The 23,458-nt window shown below is 43.7% G+C and overlaps 1 protein-coding gene across 4 annotated transcripts in view; it reads left to right on the plus strand.

The window, feature by feature from the left end:
• The window catches only part of CDKN3 (cyclin dependent kinase inhibitor 3), a 482,527-nt gene that overhangs the window by 236,702 nt on the left and 222,367 nt on the right, over positions 1 to 23,458 (plus strand). The window lies entirely within an intron of this gene.

Raw genomic sequence — 23,458 nt, forward strand, 5'->3', positions numbered from 1 at the left:
GCTTTTCTAATGCTACTCCACCAAAGCTGGCAAAGGCACAAGCTGGGGAGACCCTGGAGGTGCTGAGAGATTTCAAGATGGATATAATGCCAAAGTGACAGTAATGGAACAGCATAGTATTTGGACATAGATACGTACCTAGGCTTCAGCATCAAACCCTTGCAGCATATTTTGTGTTTGATTATCTTGTATACATTCCTATATCATTGATTCTAATAATAGAATCATAGAATGGCTTGGGCTGAAAAGGCCCACAATGCTCATCTAGTTCCAACCCCCTGCTGTGTGCAGGGTCACCAACCAGCAGCCCAGGCTGCCCAGGGCCACATCCAGCCTGGCCTTGAATGCCTGCAGGGATGGGGCATCCACAGCCTCCTTGGGCAACCTGTTCAGTGCGTCACCACCCTCTGGGGGAAAAACTTCCTCCTCAGATCCAACCTAAATCTCACCTGTCTCAGTTTCAAACTCCTGCTAGGCTTTGTCCCACTGTAGATCCCTCACTCATTCATTATGTGGGAGAGGACTGGCTCTCTAAAATAACAAAGGCATATTGTAAGTATAAGACTCCCGATTCATCCAGAATATTGCCAGAGACCTTTCTCTCTCTTTATAAATCCCATCATATGTGGTCTCCTCTATAGTTCAATGCATAGCTTAGCTTGACTTTTCCACTCTCATCCTGTGCTCGTTCCCAAGGACAAGTCATGCATTCTGTCTCCAAGACCTCCCACACTTGAGGAGCAGTTCTGCCCTCCCTCCTTGCTGCAGTAATTGCTGCCTCCCCTGAAGGAGGGATCTCACATTAATTTCTCTGAGGAGAATGCCAGTAATTTTTTTAGGCAGTTTTATTCCCTCAGTAATTTTCAGTTCATCAGCTCACTGTTGTGCCTTGACCTAGAGGAAAGCCCTCATTAGTCTGCCTTGCTCCTCTTCTCTCCCTCAACTTGGGACAAGATGGCTGGCATTGTCTTTGTAAAAGACAGGCTTAGAATGCTAATTTCCAAAGAAGGAGACTCTTAAATATTCACTTTGCAATCTCAGTAATTGTGTCTTTCTAAAAGATCAGCACCTCAGAACAAAGATTTTTCTGTATGTGTAATTGTTTGACACCAGAGGAGCAACTTGGGGCTAACAACTCCAGCAAGGCAGTGCTTTGCCAGCACTACTCTTCAGTTTTGGATGGGAACATATCTCTAAGTTTATGGTGAGGCAGTTCTGTACCTTTTAAACTGGTAGTTGTTACAGCATTTTTGCTGTAAGAATAGCCTCAGCTGCTGGCCAATTGTCAATAAAGACTTCTGGCTCTCTGAATTACTCTTCCTTTAATGAACATATGCTTCAATCTGTCATCCACTAACTATGTTGCAACATTTTTATGGTGTACTAAGTCTAGAAATATCTACTTTTTCTAGGGTAAAATAAAATAAATAAATAAATAAAATAAGGGAGAAATCAGAAATAAACATGGTTATTAACTTCTGGCATGGACATAGAAGAAACCTCTTCTTCTCAATCCCATTCGTTCTTTAAGCAAGGCATTCTGTGACACCAATCAGAATTACACAAGGCACAGAGCTGGAGAGCAAACCTATGGGTTAAAGAGAACCTTGTGGATTTGGGCAGCTCACCAGCTGGTGCAGGTCCTTAGTCTATGCAACTTAACCGAATCTTTCTCTGTCCAGGCTTTGTTTGTTACATGGTTCCCGACTGCCTTTAACAGCACCTCTGACTGTAGGAAAGAAACGATCAGCTGTTCTTCCATCAGATGCAACAAATTAGGCTACAGCAAAAACAACCAAAGTATTTAGGAATGTAAAAAAAGGCAGTTAGCGCAGAGAACTCATTAAAGAGCTCACTTTCTATTATGACACGCATCCCTGTCTTTATATCAGATTACTCAGAGCGTTTATGATAACAGCATTATTGACTCTAGATGAACATCACATACTCATGGAGATGATAAAACGAAATGCTTCAGAAAAAAAGGCAAAAAGAAATGCAGGATTCATCCACAGCGTTGTAACCGTAACTATATCAGCATCATCTGGAGGATGAATCTGAGAACTGAGACCATGAAAGAAAGCTCCATCTAATGGCTAAATCGTGACCACTGTCAGAGAGGTGTTTGGTAACCAACACGACTTTGTTTCGTTGATCCTTTTCTTCCATTTTGGTCGTTTCTAAACTATCAGCTCCTGTAGAAGAAACAGAAACAGGCAAAATCAAAACTTGGAATTGCTTATTAATACTTCTGCATGAAACATCTTTAAGACTCAGCACAACTTTGGCTTGCATTTTGGGAATATGGGGGATGTGCTGCTTGCCTCTGACACCCCTTGAAAGGGGTGGCACTGCACAGTGCAGCTCCTTGATGCTGTGAACAGAAGTCCCTGACTCCATTATAGCCTCAGTGCCTTTCTTCAAGCATCCCCACAGAGCCAGCCTGAAGGGGAAGCTCCAGTTGCTGCTGCCTGCAGGCAGCATGTGGAAGAGGTTAAGAGAGGCACCCTGGCACTTTGCTTTATCCTTATAAATCAGGAGAGAATTAGACTGCAAAGGAAAGCAAACACAGCTCTGCCTAATCTCGATGCTTTTGTAAATCGATGAGCTTCTGCCAAGCCCCTTAGGATTCCCATTCGCTGTGGCAGCTAGAAGCCTAACGTCTTTGAGGAACAGGGTTTAAATTTCCTGTTCATTGGCAATGATTGTGTTTACCTCCACCACTTTCCGCCAACATTTTTTGCTGCCTAAGGTGCCAAGTCTTCAGAGTGAGAATCCCACTCAGTGGATGTGGTCTGCGTTGATCATAAGTCTCTATGAAACAACTGAAAAGCGGCTGTGATACATCTCATCCTAAGGAACACATCTAAGACAGATGGAAAGACTGTTCTTCTGCAGAAGCATCTTTCTTGTTCTGATGAGTGCGGTGGGAAACAACTTGTAAACTACATTCCATGAAGTCTAGCAAGATGTATCCTACCATTTGCTCTCAAAAAAAATCAACATGGATTGATAACTCCACCTTGACCTCCCTGGAACTGCAGAGAGTTCAACCTCAGTCTCCTTTTGAGGAAACAGGATGTGGGCGCAGTGGGCTTGAATTACAACTGGGACACAATGAACAGATGCACAGTCCCACCGGCACCACGCAAACCCTTGTAGGTAAGGAAGTAAACATGTTGTCCCTTCTGATTACAAATGATTTGTCCAGGATCTGTCCCCCCTAGTGGCCTCCCCTTGTACACGGGGATAGGAAAATCAGGAGGTCTTCAAGCCTTATAGGGTGTAATTAGAACCATAGAATCATAGAATAGAATCACAGAATCACTGAGGTTGGAAAAGACCTACAAGATCATCCCGTCCAACCATCCGCCTATCAGCAACAGTTCTCACTAAACCACATCCCTTAACACGATGTCTAAATATTCCTTGAACACCTCCAGTGTTGGTGACTCCACCACCTCTCTGGGCAGCCCATTCCACTGCCCAACCACTCCATTACTTCATAACGGTAACTAAGATGTGGTATTGGGTACCCACAGAAGCTACAGTGTTGAAAGTCACCATGGGGAGCACACAGTGGAAAGCAGGGACGCAGATGTGTAACAAGAACCTATGGATTCATTGGATTCATTTGCTTTGTTTCAGACCAATCCCTGTTGTGTGCTGGGGCCCTTTGCCAGCAGGCCTTGGTGAGCCCAGCATTGCCATGTGATTTCCAGTGCCCCTTCTGGAGACAGTGATAACACTGAGATAGCAGCTGTAGATGGCATTCTGCACTGGCTTTACACAAGTAGTAGTGCAAAACCACACACCTATCCATTACGTATTACATGAGACATGCAGCACAGTATTTCAGCACACACCACCTGCCCATACAGGTGTATTTATAGCAAAAAGGTTGTTCCTGCACTGAAGTGCTTTCAAGCTCAGTAGTTACGACAGAAGCTGAGAGAAAAGAAGAATTATTACACCCATTATTCCCTTTTAGAATTGAAGACTAAATAGACCAAATAACATGCCAGGCACTCAGCAATAAGGCTCAAATCCTTCTGTCATTTACAGCCCCCAAATGGGAGGCTGCCAGATCCTCCTTTGAAACCAGTCCATTTGCAGACCGAGATTTGCTGTTTATTCCAAGCACACATTTTGCCCAATATTTCTTTCTCTGCAGTGTTGGAAAGCAGACCTCAGAAAGTGCCCCGTCAGCACATGGGTAATGAAGGGCATGTCTTTTGCTGACTCCTGTTAGCAGGGTCCCTGGGTGCCATTTCGGTTACAGGCAGTTCAGTGAGCAGGCATGCTTTGCTTTTTTCCTTTTGATTCAGTATCTTTTTTCTCTTTTTTTACCCTTTTTTGCAGTGTTTCATAGTCCAAAGCACCTGATTAATTCAGCAGTGTCTGCATAGCTCTCAGGCAGCTGTATGATTAGCTTCTCAATGCATTTTAAGCTGTGATGTGCTGAACTGCTGTGGTCTTCCATATATTTTTTTATTACCATGAGAGGCGAGTACCCATTTAATAAGGACGGTCTCCATTAATCCTATGATCTCACAATGTTCCAACACTTCCTTCAATACAAAAAGAAACACACACACCTTTACACCTCGGAGTTTCAGTAATCAAATTGTTTCTGCCTTACCCAACCTTTATGCAGAGCCATGATTCGGTTTATCTCACACATCACAGCCCCTCTCCTCTTATCGTGTATCAGCCACAGGTACTTCAGTCAGTCAAGAGGAGTGGGAGACTGAGCTACTAAACAGGGTTAAAGACAAGTAGTGACCCATCAGCAGGTGTTTGCAAATGGAGATGCTCCTTCATGTCAGTCGGGCAGAAGAAGGAACCAAGGAAGAATAGAGCAAGAATAGAGCCATGCCAATGTGCTCCATAAAGACTCACATTAATGAGAGAACACAGAGGGGATATTAATAATGTTAATACCTGTACACTGTTTCACTCTCACCTCCAAAACACTGCTGTCGGAGGACTGAAGTCTGCAAGCCGGATCTCTCTGGATGGCTTTGAACAATGCCCTAGCAATGGGTTTAATTACGGGTCAGATCTCAGACAAAATATTGGCCACATCTGCAGCTCAGAGCAATGCAGTGATGTGAATCCTTCATGTTTTCAGACTAGAAGAAAAGCACATGACAAAGAACACACGAAAAGCAATACACCCCACATCCCGTACAGGCTGCAAGAAATCCATGACACAGCTGACAACTTCCTTGGGAACTGGTTCTGGAATGCAGCATCTCCTACAGGAGAGGTGTTTGCTGAGAGGCCGATAGGAAAGATGGGGAAAAAAAAAAACACAGCTTACTACAAAGCTTTCAAATGAGGATGAATGTGTTTATCAGTGGTCAGTGATGAACCTTTGATGTTCTTTGGAGGAGCAGAGATCTCATGAATAAAACATAATCACCGTGCAGGGCCCTGATCTGGAATCTTCATTAATATGATGCATTTTGCATTTGCATCAAGGCATGACAAACCTGCTTATTCCAAAACAGAAAATTAATTTTACATCCAGTTTCCAGGGCTACTCTGTTCACAGCCTCGCTCATACCAAACCCATTTGATTAGAGTACGTAAAGTGATTCAAGAAAGATATAAAGCATTCATAAAGTGCACGCAGAGAAACAGTGAGTAAAGATATGACAGATTTCATAGCTGGGAGATGTTCAGTTTTAGATTTTATAAAGGCTTATATATTCTTTGTAATGTGTTAGTGTTGCTAGATTCAAGTCACTTTTGCATTGTGCTGGGCCCTGCACACCCACAAGTGAAGTGGACAGCTTATACTGTCTAATCATCAGTACTAAATATTTATTTTTCATTTAAGACATCTTAATGAAAACAGCTCCTAAACTCTGCTATTGTATTTACAAACTGGCCAGCCAGAGGGTCAGATTTTGAATAAGCTCTCATTCATTTTTGCTTTGCTCCCTTCCAGCTTTCGCTCTCCTCTTTCTTGTCTCTAAAGAATGCTTAAGCAGCCCTCTGGCTGCAAACCAGGAACAGCAGAAGAGCTGAGCCCTTCCTTGGCCATGTTCTCATGTCATGTGGGTTATGGCTGTGCTTGAGTGCCCCAGCCTGGTTTCAAGCCCCCTGCTGTGTGCAGGGTCACCAGTCACCAGCCCAGGCTGCCCAGAGCCACATCCAGCCTGGCCCTGAATGCATCCAGGGATGGGGCATCCACAAACCTCCTTGGGCAACCTGTTCCAGTGCGTCACCACCCTCTGGAAGAAAAACACACGATGTCTTTATGTCCTTTTAATTTTAAATCTCTTACAAGGAATTTGAGTCAAGTTGAAATCATCAAATAATCCTCAATTTCCCTGTTTTCTTAGAGGAAGTTATCACTGCTACTAAGACGTACCTTTTAGCCCTTCAGAAGAGGGCTGTGCTCTTTCTGATCAAATGATATCTTTAAATAGTTGACACTTCTGTTTACCTTGGGAAATTCCCCTGGAACTTCTGTTTGAGCAATTCGAAACGTTCCACCAGAATCTCATCTTTCCCCAAACAATATTTACAATACAGTGATTTCTTCTGCGCTTAGAAGAATTCCTCTTGATTTACTCTGATCCTGCTTTACATCTCATAATGTTGGAAATTGGTCTTTATTATTGGTAATTCCCCTGACAGTGTTGAGTTGACTCTTACTGCTGCTAACAGCCCAATGTGTAACATGTTAATGGTCCATGGCTTTGCCTTAGGAAGGCCGACTAACGAACCGGCTGTTTATGGCTGGTAATGATTGATTTGTCAGTGATTATATTGCTTAATTCAACAGCAGCATGAATCAAAGATGACACTTCTTCTTTTTTAGGCTGTCAGTTAGGCTTTAGTGCTCTTCACAGTAATGAGTGTTGAAGGGTATTTATTGTGATGGCCTTTCTCCACATTCCTTTCCTAAAGCACTGCCATAAACTATTTTTTAGTGTACGTAGCTATGGAAATAAGCAGCTAATGGCTGAATTGCTTAGAGAAGGAGAAAGCCCCACATATTAACCTCACCATGATAGCCAGCTTGGACGCGGTGTTGCTCATTCCTGGAGTTCAGCCATAGAGCCAGGTCCAACGTGATGCCACATGTCAGCTGAGCCAGAATAACTGCACATATGTGTGTGCATTTAGCCTGCAACAAAAACACTAATTCAGTCTCGCTCAGGATGCAGGGAAGTAAGCTTAAACAAGTCAAGTGACTACACGGTGAAAGGTGCATCCTTGAGCAACTCTCAAGGCTCAGCTGCTGTGCTTTGATACACCCAGCCTCAATAATTCAATCAGGATCCTTAGAAGCCACTTACGTCAAAGCTGCTTCACACAAATTTGGCAACAATTTTAGGACCACTGAAGAGGTAGAAATTATAGGTTTGAACAGTTTAACTGTCTTTATGAACACTACATGATCACGTAGTTGTAAAGGGATCCCAGTGTTGCATCAGATCCCAGAGCCAAGACAAGCGCTATAGTATATATACTCTTTACAAGAGTAGATAATGGCAGGAAAAGGGGAAATGGTTTTAAGCTGAAGGAGAGCAGATTTAGGTTGGATGTCAGGGGAAGTTCTTTACTGTAAGAGCAGTGAGGTGCTGGAACACAGAGAGGCTGTGGATGCCCCGTCCATCCCTGGAGGTGTTCAAGGCCACGTTGGATGTGGCCCTGGGCAGCCTGGGCTGGTATTCAGTGTGTAGGTTGGCAGCCCTGCCTGCAGCAGGGAGGTAGGAGCTTCATGATCCTTGAGGTCCCTTCCAACCCAAGCCATTCTATGATTCTGTGAGGCTGTGAATTAACCAGTGAAAGCCATTTCTCCAAAATGCCCATTTTAAAACTGTATGTTCACCATGCACATGCACTTTCCCACCAGTAGACAGTGACCCTGTTGCCCAGATCAGGTGAGGACACTGGCACAGTTCCCTCCTGACACTCCTCTGCAGGTAAAAGAAAGGAGAGGTAGTGGAGATGGCCCTACCCAAGAGATGCAGCCGAGGCACTTCTCCTACAGCCCTTGGTGTTGTATGGAGACAGCACTGCAGGACATCCTCACTACATGACTGGTGGTGCAGACAGCCAGGAGCCTTCTGGAGGGCAATGCACAAGAGCAAAAGAAGAGGGCAGGCATAGCGCTGGTAAACTTCACTTTGCTGCTTTCCAAGGGCTTTGCCTTCTGGATGGTATGACCCAAATCTCAGAACCAAACATCATCAATTTTTCTCCCCGTGACTGTAGGCAAAGTGAAACAGCTCATTTGCATCTCTCTCTCACACACACACACACACACACTCACACACACAAAATGCCATTTCTTTCCAATGCAGGAATATAAAAGATGCTGCCATCTATATCTCTTTAAAATTTGAATTTGAAAATTCCTTTGCTGAGATCTACAAAAAGCTTCTTTTTTTTTTTTTCCTCAGTATTGTACAAGCTCAGATATATACAGCTGGAAGTTCTGTTCACCAAAATAGAGCCCGTAACATTACCATTTCAGTAAGACAGATTCAGTGATTTCTTTTCTCTGCCGTCTCCAGACATATAATTGCATGATGATTAATAGTACAGTAAAAAAGACACATTCTTCATTCCCAGGGTAACATAACCACTAGTGCTTTGAATGCACAAAAATGACAGAAAAACGACAGAAAATAAAAATGCATCAGCTGTTATTACTTAACAGACCAATTTAACTGAAATGTTCACGAATTAGTCTGGATGGAGCTGCTCTGGAGACGGTCTGTCTATGAAATAAACCAACTTCTAATACTTCTTTTTTTGCTGAAAATCCTCTTGTTCCTGCTTCGCAGACTTCCTGATTCGGTGCCACATCATGTAATAATTTGCAAGAAAAAAAGTCAGTTTGGAGCACAGTCTTTTAGCAGTGATGTTATGTTGACCAGTGCTATCGACACAACCACGGAAATCTACTTTCGGTATAAATACTCATGTGGAAGTGAACTATTACATTGCCCTGCCATTGCTTTGTTCTTCTTTCAGCAACACGTGCCTTAGAAAACAAAGATACACATTTAGAAACCTCAGAGGCATCTGATGAATTCACCCTTCTTTCCAACCCATCTTCCAAACAAATATGACTGTAAAGAACCCAAAAACTCGCTACTTCTTACACCTGAAGATGTGTCAGTCACCCTGGTGAACACAGCCCTTTGTCTTAAAGAAGGAGCTTACTGTTCTGTATAAATATATACTCATATACAAAATGCACTACCTTTCATAACATGCAATAATAGCAGAAATGCTGGGGATGGATTGAAATGAACTAATGGAATGGTGTGGTCGAACCACAGAACAGGGATTTCTCTTTCCCGTCTGCTATTAAGATTGCCTAAATTCAGAGAGTTTCTGCAAGAACACAATTTCAAGCTGCTTTATAAAACTCATTAGAATTATGGATGGAAACAAATACCTCATTTACATCTGTGCGTTTTGGATTGATACGGAGAGGGATTTGGACAGGGAGAGTGTTCAGGTGCTTCTTTAATGAGCTGTAAGCAAGCACGCACAATGCCCAGGCTGAATATGCCAGGAGAAAAATGCTAGCAGACGTGTGCAGTGGCAAAGTCCCATCTTGTTTTCTGCTCCACTATCAACTACATTTACTTTACAGTGACATTGCCTGGAGCAACTTTTAAAATTCTCCTCTGCTCTCCCCTCACCCAAACTTACACTCTCACAGTGCTGCAGCTCAGCTCAGTTTGGCACTGAAGTGAATAACTCAGCTGGGGAGCCACAGCAATACCTAAAGAAAAAAGGGTTGTTTTGAGGCCACCCCTCCTTTCATCAGAGGGCTGTGATCCTCACCTGGATTACTTTGAATTATTTTGGGGGGCATTTGTACCAACTTCAGTCTGAAGTAGCAAGAGGATCCTGTGTCCCATTTAAGCCATTTTAGTTTCAGAGAAGCCCACCCAACTTGCCCACTACAAGTCCTACCTTTCTCTTGAAGCTTGAAAGGCAGAGGAGGAAGGCAGGAATGTGCTGAAAGTCTACAGAGTGAGGTTGTGAATGAGCAGGAATGAAAGGAGTGAGAAAACACAATGCAGTGTGCTGGAGACGTGAACCAGAGGGACCAGCAAAGGGAGAATGAAAGCTGGGGAGACAGAGAGAGGAGAAAGAGGCAGAAAATCAGCAGGAAGGTAAGCTAGGGAGAGCGTAACCACAAGCAGAGCAAATCTGTTCTGGCATCAAGAGCAAATCATGGCATGAAAATAGACCGGGCAAAAATATGTGGCAAATCCAAAGCAAAGGATGAGGAAGGCCTAGATGATTTGCCCTGCTCTTATTTCAAAGGATGATAAGCCAAAAGCATGAAGTCCAGATCATGTGGCCACGGTACATTGGATCCATGACACATTTTTGTTCTAGACAGGGTCCTGGAGGCACTAATATGCCTTAATGGCTGTAACCAGCCTCAGCTGGAGCCTCCACCACCCATGGCCCAGGAGTCCACTTCAGCCCAGGGCCATCAGTCCCTGCCTGAGATGTGCTGGAGGGGATTCAGATTCTCCAGTTCAACCAGAGCCATTGCTGTTCCTATGCTTTTGGACAATGCTGCTCCAGATCCTGACCTGCAGATTCACTTCCCATCTTGATGTTGGTCCTTCCCCACCACCACAAAGCTGTCTGATGGTCTGAACTCCTGGTTAAACTTCCCTTGCAACCATGTCTTTTCCCGAAGGTCACCAGACACCAGGCTCCTTGCCTGGTTCCCGTCACAACAATGACATGGCCCCCATCTTAGATCTACAAGCTGTTGAGTGTCTTAAAGCTTTTGGCCACAAGTCTCTTCAATCTTCCAGTTAAATCTCCTCTAATTTGCAGTTCAAGACTCTCTAAAGAATATCTCCTAGCTAAATTAGTCAATGTACGTGCATGGTCTGCTCAGAAATCTCATTCCAAGCCATGGCTTTGTGTCAGAGCAGCTCTGTAGAGCTGGTTTCTGTTAAGTCGAAGTAGCCTGCATGGAAACTCTCCTCTGCATCTCAATAAGCAACAACCCAAAATGGTGACACTAAAATAAAATCTGAAGCTAATATTTTCACCTCCTTCTCTAGCAGAACCTGCAGAAAGTCTGCAACATAGAAACCCTAAATCTGAGAAGGCCAAGAAAGTTGGGCAAGCTCTGTTCAAGCCCCTACAGAGACTGAATGAGGAACCAAACTAATCTGGGAAGTGATTAATCATTGCCCATAGGTACCAAACGTGCACTTATGAACTAAATGAGCTCTCCCTCTGAAAACGTAGCTTCTCCATTGCTGAGATTGACACCATGACTTTTGAACATCAATTCACACACTTAAAATTCATTGGCTTCCGCTGTGAAATGAGAGAGATAAAACATAGCCTTTGATTTTCAGGCTGTTTTCCTACTTTCTCTGATCCCTGGAGCCCTCTGTCTTTTTTCTAAAGTTTTTGTTGTTGTTTTTCTTTAATTACCATTTTTCAAAACCTCGCGCTTTACTTATAGAAGACTTTAAAAAAAACCACTGTAAGAAACAATATGACATGAAGGGGTCACAGAGAGAAACGTGCTCCACGCTCATCAGCAGGGGGACCACTCTTTTCTTTCTTCTATTTTATGAAAACGGGTCTTTCATCTCTTTGACCACAGCCACCGAACTGACACCTGTGAAATGTCAGAGGACGTGGCATGGGTTTTGGCCAAACCCTATCACGTTTGATCTCCAGAAATAACTTGTTTGTGTTGTTGGAGATAGCAGCATCCAGGAAGTGCAAGAGCAAAGGCACAGGTGAAGAGAAATGATTGGCAACGTGGTACCAGCCTAAAGGCAGGAGCTCATACAGCCCTGCCACCTCTTTCCAGCTTGGAGTAACCTGGGGTGCCAGGGACACCTGGGCAGCAGGGCTGGATCCAGCATCATTTTAGTTTATGCTTTAGTTAACAAAAAGGTGGCTGGGAAGGCAAGCTGGACTCTTCCTGTCCCCAAATCAAAGAATTCTTTCTTCATAACCGTGCACAGCCCAGTAAAGGACACACACCTCTAAGTCTCCTTTGGCTCTGTCTGAACACCAGAGGCACTCAAAAAGTGGCACAGCATCAATTTGTGAAAGCACAGTGAGTGTTTATACAAAAGTTCAGAACTAGTCTACATCCATTCACGCAGCTCCTCACTTATCCTTATAAAGTCCAATAGTAATTTTCCAGCTGCTGGTGGAACCCAACTCCAAACACACTGTGAGCCTTTGTTCAGGACCAGTGGAATCCAAAGCAATCTAGTGACCATCATCTGCAGCAGGAGCAGATCTGAGATCAGGAGGCTGGGCCGTGCCTGGCTCCAGGTTCATCAGCACCGTGTCAGCCCATATGCTTATACAAGCAACATTTGATGTTAGTCTGAAGGCTTTATCTTCACCAGGAGGATCTTTTCTCATCATCAACATGGAGAGGGGTAAAATCTGACAGTGGGCTTAGAGAGCTGTACAGAGGTACAGTATCTGGCTATTAAAATACCAATTAGTTAAATCCCAAGTAAAACGGGGTAAGACCAGGAGTACTAGAATAAGATCTAATCAGTAATATCTAATTAAAACTTATATGTAATGCTCCACTGGGCGTTAGTAAAGATTTGAATTCACTCTGGCATTCCTGAGCTTTCATCAGTGCAACCTTTTGCATATGCAGAGATGCATATGCATATATAAATTTACTGGATGTGCTCCACGCACTCAGTAAAGAGGAAGAATACAGGGATATTAAATAATTCTGACCAACTGCATTAGCTCTGACAAACAGAGCTTTTGGTTTTGTATTTTACTACATAAATAAGATCAACAAAGGGGGAAAAATAGATGGGATGCATGGTTAATATGATACTCAAGGAGGAATCCTGGGGTGAAAAGCTCTGGAACTGGGACACTTGGAGGATGGCTGCGTGGTGGGGGCAGCAATAAACAGAACTGGAGATGGTACTTTGAGCTTCTGCATGCTGGAGGTACCACAGGCATCTCCAAATCTTGACTTCCCATCTTGCTATTAGTTTTATGTAGCCTTGTGTTTTCAGAGCTATGCAGCATGTTCTTAACAAAAATCCCACTGTGTTTTATCGCTTAAATTCATTAACTCGGCCAGAAGGCTGTTATGTCACTTAGCTGCTGTGAGGCAGCTGGAAATAGCACTCAGCACACAGTCAGGGCAGGGGGCAGAGGGGGCCAGCAAGAGCTGTGTTCAGAATATGGGAGCTAAACTCCCTGAAACCTGGGCTATGGCATCCCAACCACAGCACCCAAAGTCATGGATGCTTCTCATTTGATCTCTGATTCTCCGTTTTTATGTCTGCAAAGCAGAGAGGAAATGTCTGTTTTCTTTCCTCGGAACTTATTAAAAAAGGCATATCTACAAGGCAAGACATTAAACTCTTCCGCTCCCAAGAAATTCTGACCTACTGTGGCACCCTCAAGAGCTGTGACACATCAGGAGCCAGGTATGAATTCGACACAGCAGATGATCATTGAAGCCATGGACAGCATAAGCAGCATACAGCAAAGCAGAGGAGGGATGCTGAGTGACCATCACTGCCTTGGTACCCTAACAGTTTTTATGAGCACAAGCCTCTGGGCTGCAGCAGAGAGAGTTACAGCTGTTAGCTCACATCTTTACAGCATCCTGACACAGAAAGCACAGGAGTCCCAAGTCCTATTGATTTTACCAAGCAACTTGAAACAACAATTAACCTTTCTAACTATGCGTCTTCCTTTAAAATGCATCTCTGTTGCTTTTCAAAGTTTGCTTTTAAAAATTAATGAATCAATGCAATTTTACAGCTATTGACCAATTTAAAATGTCAAGGTTGTAGCAGGAGGGAAGGCTAAAGAGATGCAAATCCCGTTATGCGAGCTCATGGGCACTGCTTAGTTGGACACTGAGGACTCTGTTCTCAGCTTTGGTTCTTGTCTTTCTATCTCCCTTAATTATCTTCAGTGAACTCAGTAGATGTCACACGCATTTATAACACCTTGGAAAACATCTTGGCCTTATTTAGAAATGTGTGTGCATATGTGCATTTCCAGTCATGGAAATGAAAACTGTCACACACAGCATGTATAATTTAAGTAGGGGCTCAGCACTTAGCTTTCATCCAGGGATATGAGCACAGCTATTTAGGGCTGAACTCTACAAGCCCTCAGCAAACTCAGAGTCCTACCAGGACTCAACCTGTACCCACATCTCCATCTTGGGCCAACTTTTGATTCCCCAGCCACATGCTAACAGTGTACCAGAATCTTCCTGCCCTTTTCCTTTTTGTTTCTAGAACATAACAGGCACTTTACAGAGAAAGACAAAGCACTACCAACCCTAAAGATAACTGAATGTAAGAGAAAAGGCCTTTGCTTTGGTGTTGTATTTTTTTCCTTTCCTTAACAACCTTTAGTTTGTACACTGGAGGCCCCTGTGCTGAGGCTGCCAAACAGCTGATGCAATTATCTTCTGATTAACACGGGACAAGAAGTCAGCTTGGGTTTTAAACACTTAGACAGAACGGCACATCCAAAATACCTAGATTACTTCAGGTTAGAAGCATCTCTCCGTGTAGATTTGATGCCAGCAAATAGCCTTGTTTAAGATTCCAAATTAGCTAAATGAGCTAAATTGCTGTTCACATCAGTGGCGATTTGCTTAATTGAAAGTACAAAGGATGGACTGAAATTCTCGGTGAAGTCCAGAGCTTTCAGCTTGGTAAGGCACTGCAAGGTCGCATCTCTAGTGCTGTGTTCAGTGCTGGGCCCAGGCAGATGTTGAGGTCCTGGAGTGTGTGCAGAGAGAGGAATGGAGCTGTGAGGGCTCTGGAGCACATGTCTGATGGGGAGAGGGAGCTGGGGGGGTCAGTGTGGAGAGGAGGGGGCTCAGGGGAGCCCTCATCACTCTCTTCAGCTCCCTGACAGGAGGTGGGGGTGAGGAGGGGGTCAGCATCTGCTTCCATGTAACTTGTGATAGGACAAGAAGTGATGGTCTTAAGTAGTGCCAGAGGTGGGTCACGTTGGATACTGGGAAAGATATCTTCTTGGAATGAGTGGTCAGGCACTGGAACAGACAGGGAGGTGATGAGAAATGGAGGTGTCTGAGAAATGTGCAGCTGTGGCACTGAGGGATGTGGTCAGTGGGCATGGTGGGGATGGGCTGGCCCTTGGACTTGATGATCTTGGAGGTCTTTTCCATTCTGTGACTGCTCCCTGTGTTTGTGTTGGCTCCTGGATTTAGCTGCCAAGGAAAAGGATTTGGGAAGAAGCACCCAAACTTTTCTTCCTGTTGTAAAGAGCAGTATCATAGTATTATTGAATGACAGAATGGCTTGGGCTGGAAGGGACCTCAAGGATCATGAAGCTCCTACCCAATGCCACAGGCAGGGCCACCAACCTCCACATTGAATACCAGCCCAGGCTGCCCAGGGCCCCATCCAACCTGGCCTTCAACACCTCCAGGGATGGATGAGGCATCCACAACATCCCTGGGCAGCTGTTCCAGCACCTCACCGCTCTCACCACTTATGGCTGGCAGTTCCCCAGTGTTCTGCAGGACACAAAGGACACAGCCTCCACACACTGCCCTGGGGCTCCTAAAGAAGCAGCTGGCTGCCGTATAGTATCAGCAAATGGAAATCTTCAGTATAGAAAAAAAAAAGAAAGCATGCATCTTAACAGGCAAACACGGCGTATAATTAGCTCACACTAAGCACTGATGAAGGAAGAATCTCTAAGAAAAAGGACTGAATTTTCAATGACTTAAGGTGATAGCAACGATCTGCATTTACTTGTCCTATAGATTAGTTTGCTGACTACTTTTTTTTTTTTTCTTCTTTTTTCCTGGAGGGCCTTTTAATTATGCATAGAAATCTCATCAAATACAGATGAAGAAGGTCAGAACAATTAGTATAAAACAAACACTTCAGCATAATGCACCATAATGATTATTTTTGCAACAATCAGTTAGGAAGCTCCGAGAACGTTTGATGCATTTTAAGCCAAGTCATTATCAGATTTCCCCAAACTTACCATCACAGCAGCAATTCAGCACATCAGCCAGCCATGCTCCCCATGCAAGGCAGGATTTCTGCAGCATGTTCCTGAGACACCGAACCTGGATCACACACTGAAAGAGCTGCACCTTGGCAAAAGTCAGATTGAAAGATACGTTCAGATATATAGATAGATAGATAAAGCAGGTTGGTACTGATATATACATTGAATTTACTGATGCTGTTATTCTGCAATGTTTAGGAGCCATCTCAAGTCCAGAAAGTGTAGTTCCATTTATTGTTGAAATATAGCTGGTCACATAAATGTTGCTTTGCAAGGAGCTTTTCCCATCCTGGAGGCAGGTGTGTCCACCTGCGTGGCAATGCAGCACACATCAAAGTATCAATAGGGCAGTTAAACAGTTAACAGGAAGAAGCAGTAACAGGCAGCAGGACTGCCAAAGAGATAAAACCTTACATTCCAAGCTTTACCTAAGTCCTAACTCTGCCAGCTTTCTGCTCAGCACTGCTGGGATGGGAGCTCTCAGTTTGTGCTAATGAGAAGCCATGTTCCTAAAGCATTTGGCAGGCTGTAAGCTGTCAGGTTCTAGTACACACTGAAGGAACAGCGTATTTTACTACTACCTGTCTGCTGTGCTCACTAGCACAGTGAATGCAGCGAGAGCTCCCTGTGCCTTTCCATTGAGGCACCATCACTCCCTGTATGTGTTTCATAAGGCTTGGCATTGATCACTCCCTGAAAAGAGGTTGCAGTGAGGTGGGGGGGAACCTCCAACCTGAATGCTCCTAAGGTTCTGTGATGCCTCAGTGCTACAGAGGAAGCTCCTTGTCCCTGGGGAGCTCTCAGCAGTTCAATGGTGACCACAGTGTGTCAGTGCCTGGATGTTCGAAGTCTTCTGCATGGCTGACACAAGTGGTGTACGCTGGGGATCTGCTAGCAGTGCTGTGAGCTCAGAGCGCTCAAGGAGAGGCCAAACACCTGAGGAAGTAAGGAAAATGATCAGGAAGATAACAGCCCTTTAGTATGATGGCTTTCACTCCCTGCCCACCCACCAGAAGCACAGGACATAGTCGAGAGTTTTGGTATCTGAGAATAACAATGGGAAATGTGTCTGTGATTAAAAGTAAAGGGGTATGTGGTGATGCTAACACAATGCACATTATTAGTGCTACAAGAATGACCTTTTCTTACAGCAATGCTGAGAGAGATTGTGCCCGCAGGGTCTACTCTCAAGCATACTGGAGTTAATGGGACTTTTTCTGTTAGCTGTAAGGGATTGCATTAGGTCTGCACAAACAGGGCTGGGCTTTGAAAAGGGAGGGCGACCCACAGAAGGAGTGAAGTAGAAGGAGAGAGGATATGGGTGCTTGCTGGACACAGAGTGTACTTGCATGCATTGTGATATGCATAGTCATACCATAGCAGGCACCAGAAGACCTTCACCTTTTTGTCTGATCTGGGAAACAGCCAAGGCAATGGCTGGTATAGCTCTTGGAAAGCTGCAGTTAGTGTTGCCCATGTGTTTGTACCAGTTGCCTATTTATTAATTGATTCCTATGACTTTCTTAAATTCATAACATCTTGGAACAGCTGGGAGTTAATTTCTTATTGATTCAAGCTACATTAATAGCAAGTCACCACAGGAAATGTAAATAATTTTTCAGATGGATGCTGTAAATCTCCTTAAGTCCATTGTTTAATGTTGGGAATGAGCTTATGCTCTTGCTTATTACTGCCTCATTAGCCTTTACCTTGATTTTCATTAACTGCACACAAACCAAGACAGTGCAGTGACAGTTCTCTTAAATGAAAAGAGCACAGCAGCTTTCTGTGCCCCTGCAGAACACTCCATAGCCAACCAGCCATTAATCCCTTTTGCTGCCTGTTGCTCTCTCTTGAGGCTCTGGTTCCCAGTTGCTTCCATTTCCTCTCCTCCTTGGGAGCTCCTTTGGCTGCTTTTCCCTTCTTCACCACTCATCTCATCTTATTATGTTTTCACTTTGACCTCCAGAGTTGCCAATGTGTTCCCCTATTCATTTCTAGGTGGGCACCCTTAGCCTTGTCCTCTCAGTCACATACTTCACCCTGATGCTGTTCTCCATGTTGCCTCTTTCTTGAAAGACTGGATTGTCTCCTCTTTCCTTCCTTCTTTGCTCCCCACATTTCCTCCTGAGCTCCACCTCTGTCAGGCTGCTGGCTCTCACCTCCACGTCTCCATGTCAGTGAGCTGTAACAGATAGCAGTTTACATATAAAACCTACTGCTACCCACTCAAAGAAAACGTGCAACCTTCCACATGGAAGACCTCTGTCCTTTCCACAGGGCAGAAACTACGTATTTAAACCTGAATCTTCATTTCTACAACCACGAAAGGCAACAAAGGCAGGTAAATACATTCAGGTGTCCTTAAGGATTGTGCAGACCTGCCAGACCCCAAAAGAAGCCTTACAAGTACCTCTCAGGAGCACAGCATGCTCCTACTCTCACAAATGCAATGTGACACCCATGATTTCTGATTTGCATTCCTTGCAGTACAGAGTCAGCAATAAATAATTAAGGACCTCCTTTTACACTTTCTACAGTCAAGAAAGCTCCTATCAAACAGTGGAAACCAGCCTGGAGGGTGACACCATCGTTCACAAACTAAATCACTTGCATAGAGACGGAGTTGTTCCCTACGCATGTACAGGCTGTGTGTTTCATAAATGGTCTTCACCGTGGCTCTGATTTCTTTTTGATCCAGAACTGACCCCTAAACTTCATCAGGTTGAAATTCAGACCACTGCATCACCTGTGTGGATGACTTGACACGACGAGTCGTGTAACGAGCAGATTTTTATTAATACAAATAGTACTTGGAGCACGATCTGTCAGCTATGCACATTGATAATGATTCTGACTTCGCAGAGAACTCATTATTCCCCCTAAAACATTTTCTGGCAGTAAATCTCACACAGCCAGCATCTGGCAGCTAGGAAAAATAAGTTGTTTTTCATGGGGTTTACTGGAGTTCCTCTGTCTTCATTATGCTTATCTGAAACAGTCGTAGCCTCCCGACATTATAAATAAACGTCCATGGAAATGGCAAGAGATTCAAGATGCTGATGATACAAGAGAGGAAAGAACAATTCTTTTTCCCTGGAGAATACGCTCCAGTCTCAGATTTTACATCTTAGGGATTGAAATTTGTCCCTTTCTATTCTCTCTTCTGCCTTCTCCCCATCTCCCCCTTCCCAAGTAACTTCTCGCATGAGGATGAGCTAAAGTGCAACCATGCAAGAGAGTAAAACTATACCAAACCTCTGCCCCTCAGTTTGGCTTATAATATGACAACAACTATGTGAAAATCAGACTCATCTATCCGAGGACAAGAGAGTGTCATACTCCTTCCCTTACTAATGCAGAGACAGGTCAGGGAGCACACAGTGGCTTCCTAAGAAGGAATTTTGTGTTCATACAGTATCTTACATAGGGTCTACTCAAAAACATTAGCTCACGTTGCCTAGTTATTATATTAGCAATACAGCAAGGCTAAAAAATACAGCATGCTCTTTCTGTAAATATGTTGTTTTACAAATCACCCACTACAGTGGATGCTATTTGCTCTACCAACAACGGCCACACAAGTTCTCCACTGCCTGTCCAGCCAGCCACCTGCTCATATGGCCTCTAAGAGTACATGCATCATTTACCTCACCTCTGCTTTTTCCCCTAACACACACACACACACACATATGTATTCTTCTTGCTTGGATCATGTGGATAATCTAGATAAGGAGGGTCTTCAATGTACCCAGCATCTCAGATAAAGTGTGAGCCTTGCTTTATTCAATCTGTATGGCTTGTTTTACACATCTTGTTAACTACAGATGAACATCCCTACTCTAAACCTGAGTATCAGTAGATCCTGCCAAGCTTCCAATCTGAACAATAAGCCTGTTCCTCCACAAAAACAAAGCTTACGTGCTTACATAAAATTACATCAAGTAAGAAACTCGGTGCTAATATACCTTTTATATGGAGAGCCATTCCCAATGACTGTATTGTATATGCAAACATTGTGCTTGTCCAGAAGATGGGTTTTATAGACAAGCTCTCTGGAATAATGCTTATATCATGTTCTTTTCTTATATACTTGGCAATGGGTTCTGTCTCCGGATTTCTTTTTCAGCCATTTCATTGCATTGCTTATTATTTTTGAAACACATTAACAAGAATGTTGAAAGGAAAGGTGAGCAAAGGACACTGTCAGCTACTGAACTGTGCAATAAGGAAGTGATCAATCCAGATTTGGTCCATTTAATTTTCAGTCAACATAATGAGTGCATTTGTTTTGCTGTTCTTTTAAGCTTTGTTGTCAAGGATACAGCGATATTCTCAACATCAGAAGATGAATTTGCTATGAAGAACTACTTTTCATTGGCATTTACTCAATCAAACTTGACATGAAGGCAGCATCTGTCCAATAATTTTTTACTTAAAGTAAAGTCATTAGTTATGATATCCAGCTCAACAACAGAAAACATAAATCTTCCTGAAAGCCAGCTGAAGTGGCATTGAATTCTTATTTTTTGTCTGAGATATGTCAGAAGGATGGACTCTGTGGTGGTCATGCACTGACATATTCTCTTATGACAGAGGTGAATGGTTCAAACATGGTTTAGAAAACAAGGGAGAGAATTAATGTGATCATCTGTATGGACAGGACCACCGTAACTGTGGATACAGAAGCATACAGCAAATAGGTGAGAAGGTTGCAATCCAGCCCAAATGCAGCATCTCTGTCATGCAGACTGGATATTCAAATCCAAACACTCCTGTTCCATCAGCAACACCCTATAATGAGATACATTACATGCTGCATCTTCCCAAATTGATGCATGTTACTGCGAGCTGCTTCTGCTTAGAAAACAAACAATCCCATCTACGAGCCCAATACATTAAACATACATATATTAGCTAAGCACACAGCAGAGCTGTAATCTTTCCATCATTCACTGATGGCTTGTTTGAAAATGAAAACATTAGCTGTTCACTCCTTGCTCTCTTTCGAAGCTCAGATGGTGATCTAAGATGATGTCTGACTGCCCACAGGCAGCTTGGGCAGCGCTTAACCCTCCTGCTGCAATGGGAGATGGCACAGGGAAGTGATACAGACCCAGGATCTTTCTTGCCACAACATGGTTGGAGAGGCAGCCTCTTTCTACACCAGGAATGACTGAGATCTTTTCATTCTCAGGTGGTTCAGAAAAGCACCGCCAGTAGAATGTATCAAAAATCTACCTTGGTAGCCAAATCTGATTGTTTTTTTCAATAGATTTATCAAAGCAGATTCAAGGAATCTGTATTATATCTGGAGTGAAGTGGCAGATACTGTCTCAGAGAAACTCTACCTTGAAAACTAATTAAATAGGCTTAGATAGAAGCTCTTTCATGTGGGCTGGAAATTAATTGAAAGGCAGCATGCAAAAGCTAATGATGAATATTAATGTGATGAATTGGTGGCCATATCTAGTAGGGTGAGATCTTTATCTATCACGGTGGATAGGGAAATATTACAGAAAGAAGTTAAAACCCAGATGATTTCAATTAAGAAAAAAATTAGGTTAATAGACACATGGCTTAGAAGGAAACATGCTCAACAGAAATGTGAGCTTTCCAAGTGAAAGGGGCCATAGTTACCATGAGCAGCCAGGGCACAGCAATAGACGTTCAGTCAGTAAGCCAACTGACATTGGCATCAGTACGCCTTGGGGTCCCTCCTTCACATGTGCTGATATGGAGCCCACGCAGATGAAGACAGAGCTGCTGAGGAGGACTTGAGCAAGGTCCTGTGCAGCCCATGGGTTCGCTGCTCACCCTGCAACCACATAAATGCCTGACGATGGGGATGGAGCACACTGCTGGGGGTTGGAGATGTCACTGCTTCTCCTCATTTGACTTTCCTTTCAGTGTGATGCACCTGGTTTCAAAAGGAAAAATGATTTATGCGCATGCAAATATATGTTCTTCGTGACAGTCAATAAATAGCTCAAGGTCCTTATTGTCACATACACTACGTAAGTTTCCTTTGAATGAATGACAGGTCATTCATAAATTATGGCACGAAGTGAAGTTCCATTTTACTATTCTGCATTAGAAACCCACAGGTCAGTGCACACGAGTGCAGAAACACTCATCCCTCAGAGATAATGATGTCAAACACTTGAAATCAAAGCCTGGAGGATCTGGAGGGCACGCAAACGTTCAATTTGCTATAAAGTAAATGATGATAAACTTCCATAGCTATCACTATAAATCTACTTGGTTTTCTAATGAGCAATCTCACGTCTGCATAAAGCAACCCAAAACCTTAGTATCTGCCATGGTATGGACCATACCAGGGTGCCCAGGAGGTGTTGAACATGGAAAGAAGGACCCAAGGAGCATAAAATGAGATCCCATCCAGAAATCTTCCCAGATCAGCCAAGGAAGAAGTTCTAAGCCTTAGTCATACAGATGAGGTCAGGCAGTTGATGGAAGATTGTAATATTCTAGCTCTGCTTGAAAACAGGAATGCTGTTTCTCAGACTAAATGAAAGGGGGGGAAGGGAAGGGAAGGGAAGGGAAGGGAAGGGAAGGGAAGGGAAGGGAAGGGAAGGGAAGGGAAGGGAAGGGAAGGGAAGGGAAGGGAAGGGAAGGGAAGGGAAGGGAAGGGAAGGGAAGGGAAGGGAAGGGAAGGGAAGGGAAGGGAAGGGAAGGGAAGGGAAGGGAAGGGAAGGGAAGGGTCGCCATTTCTCTTTCTCTGAGCTCAGAGAGTACTTAGCTCTTCTGGAATTCCTTATCCAGCATGGACAAGGTCCTCAGCCACGAGGTGGAAACTCAGTTGCCCATTCTCTGAATCTGCAGAAAACCAACCCTGAAGGTAGTGAGGGAGGACTGTGAGCCTTTTGCCCAGCTCAATAACCACAGCTCATGTGGCCTCATTGCTGAGAGTTTTTTGGTGGATTGTGCACTTGAAAACCTGGCATTTTACACAGCTCCATTTGCTAAGTAGCTCCATAATGGTCTTCCAGCCTGCTTTGGCACACCTCTGGCATTTAATGTCTTCAAATATTGACAGATGGATTGTTGTCTCCTGTTACTCAGTGAAAGCTGGGAGCATAATGCTAAGCTGATTAAAAGAAATGGGATCACCAGCCAAATCCATTTCTTCTTCACTTCTTAATGTGGAAGCACCTTCTCATTGCTTAAGGGGTGTATTTTTGTAAAAGATCTGGCTCCTGAACTAGCAGTACAAATGCTGCCTGGAAAAGGAATATTTCACTTTCTTCATCCTGCTGTGTAAAAAGAGCAGATTTTTGTCTCACCTTTCAAAAGAAAGAGTCAATTTTGTTCTTACATTGGAAAAAAAGAAAAATGAATAATAGACAAACCTGCTACTTAAAAGCAAAAC

The sequence above is a fragment of the Excalfactoria chinensis genome, chromosome 5 (genome assembly GCF_039878825.1).
Source record: "Excalfactoria chinensis isolate bCotChi1 chromosome 5, bCotChi1.hap2, whole genome shotgun sequence".
NCBI lineage: Eukaryota > Metazoa > Chordata > Aves > Galliformes > Phasianidae > Excalfactoria > Excalfactoria chinensis.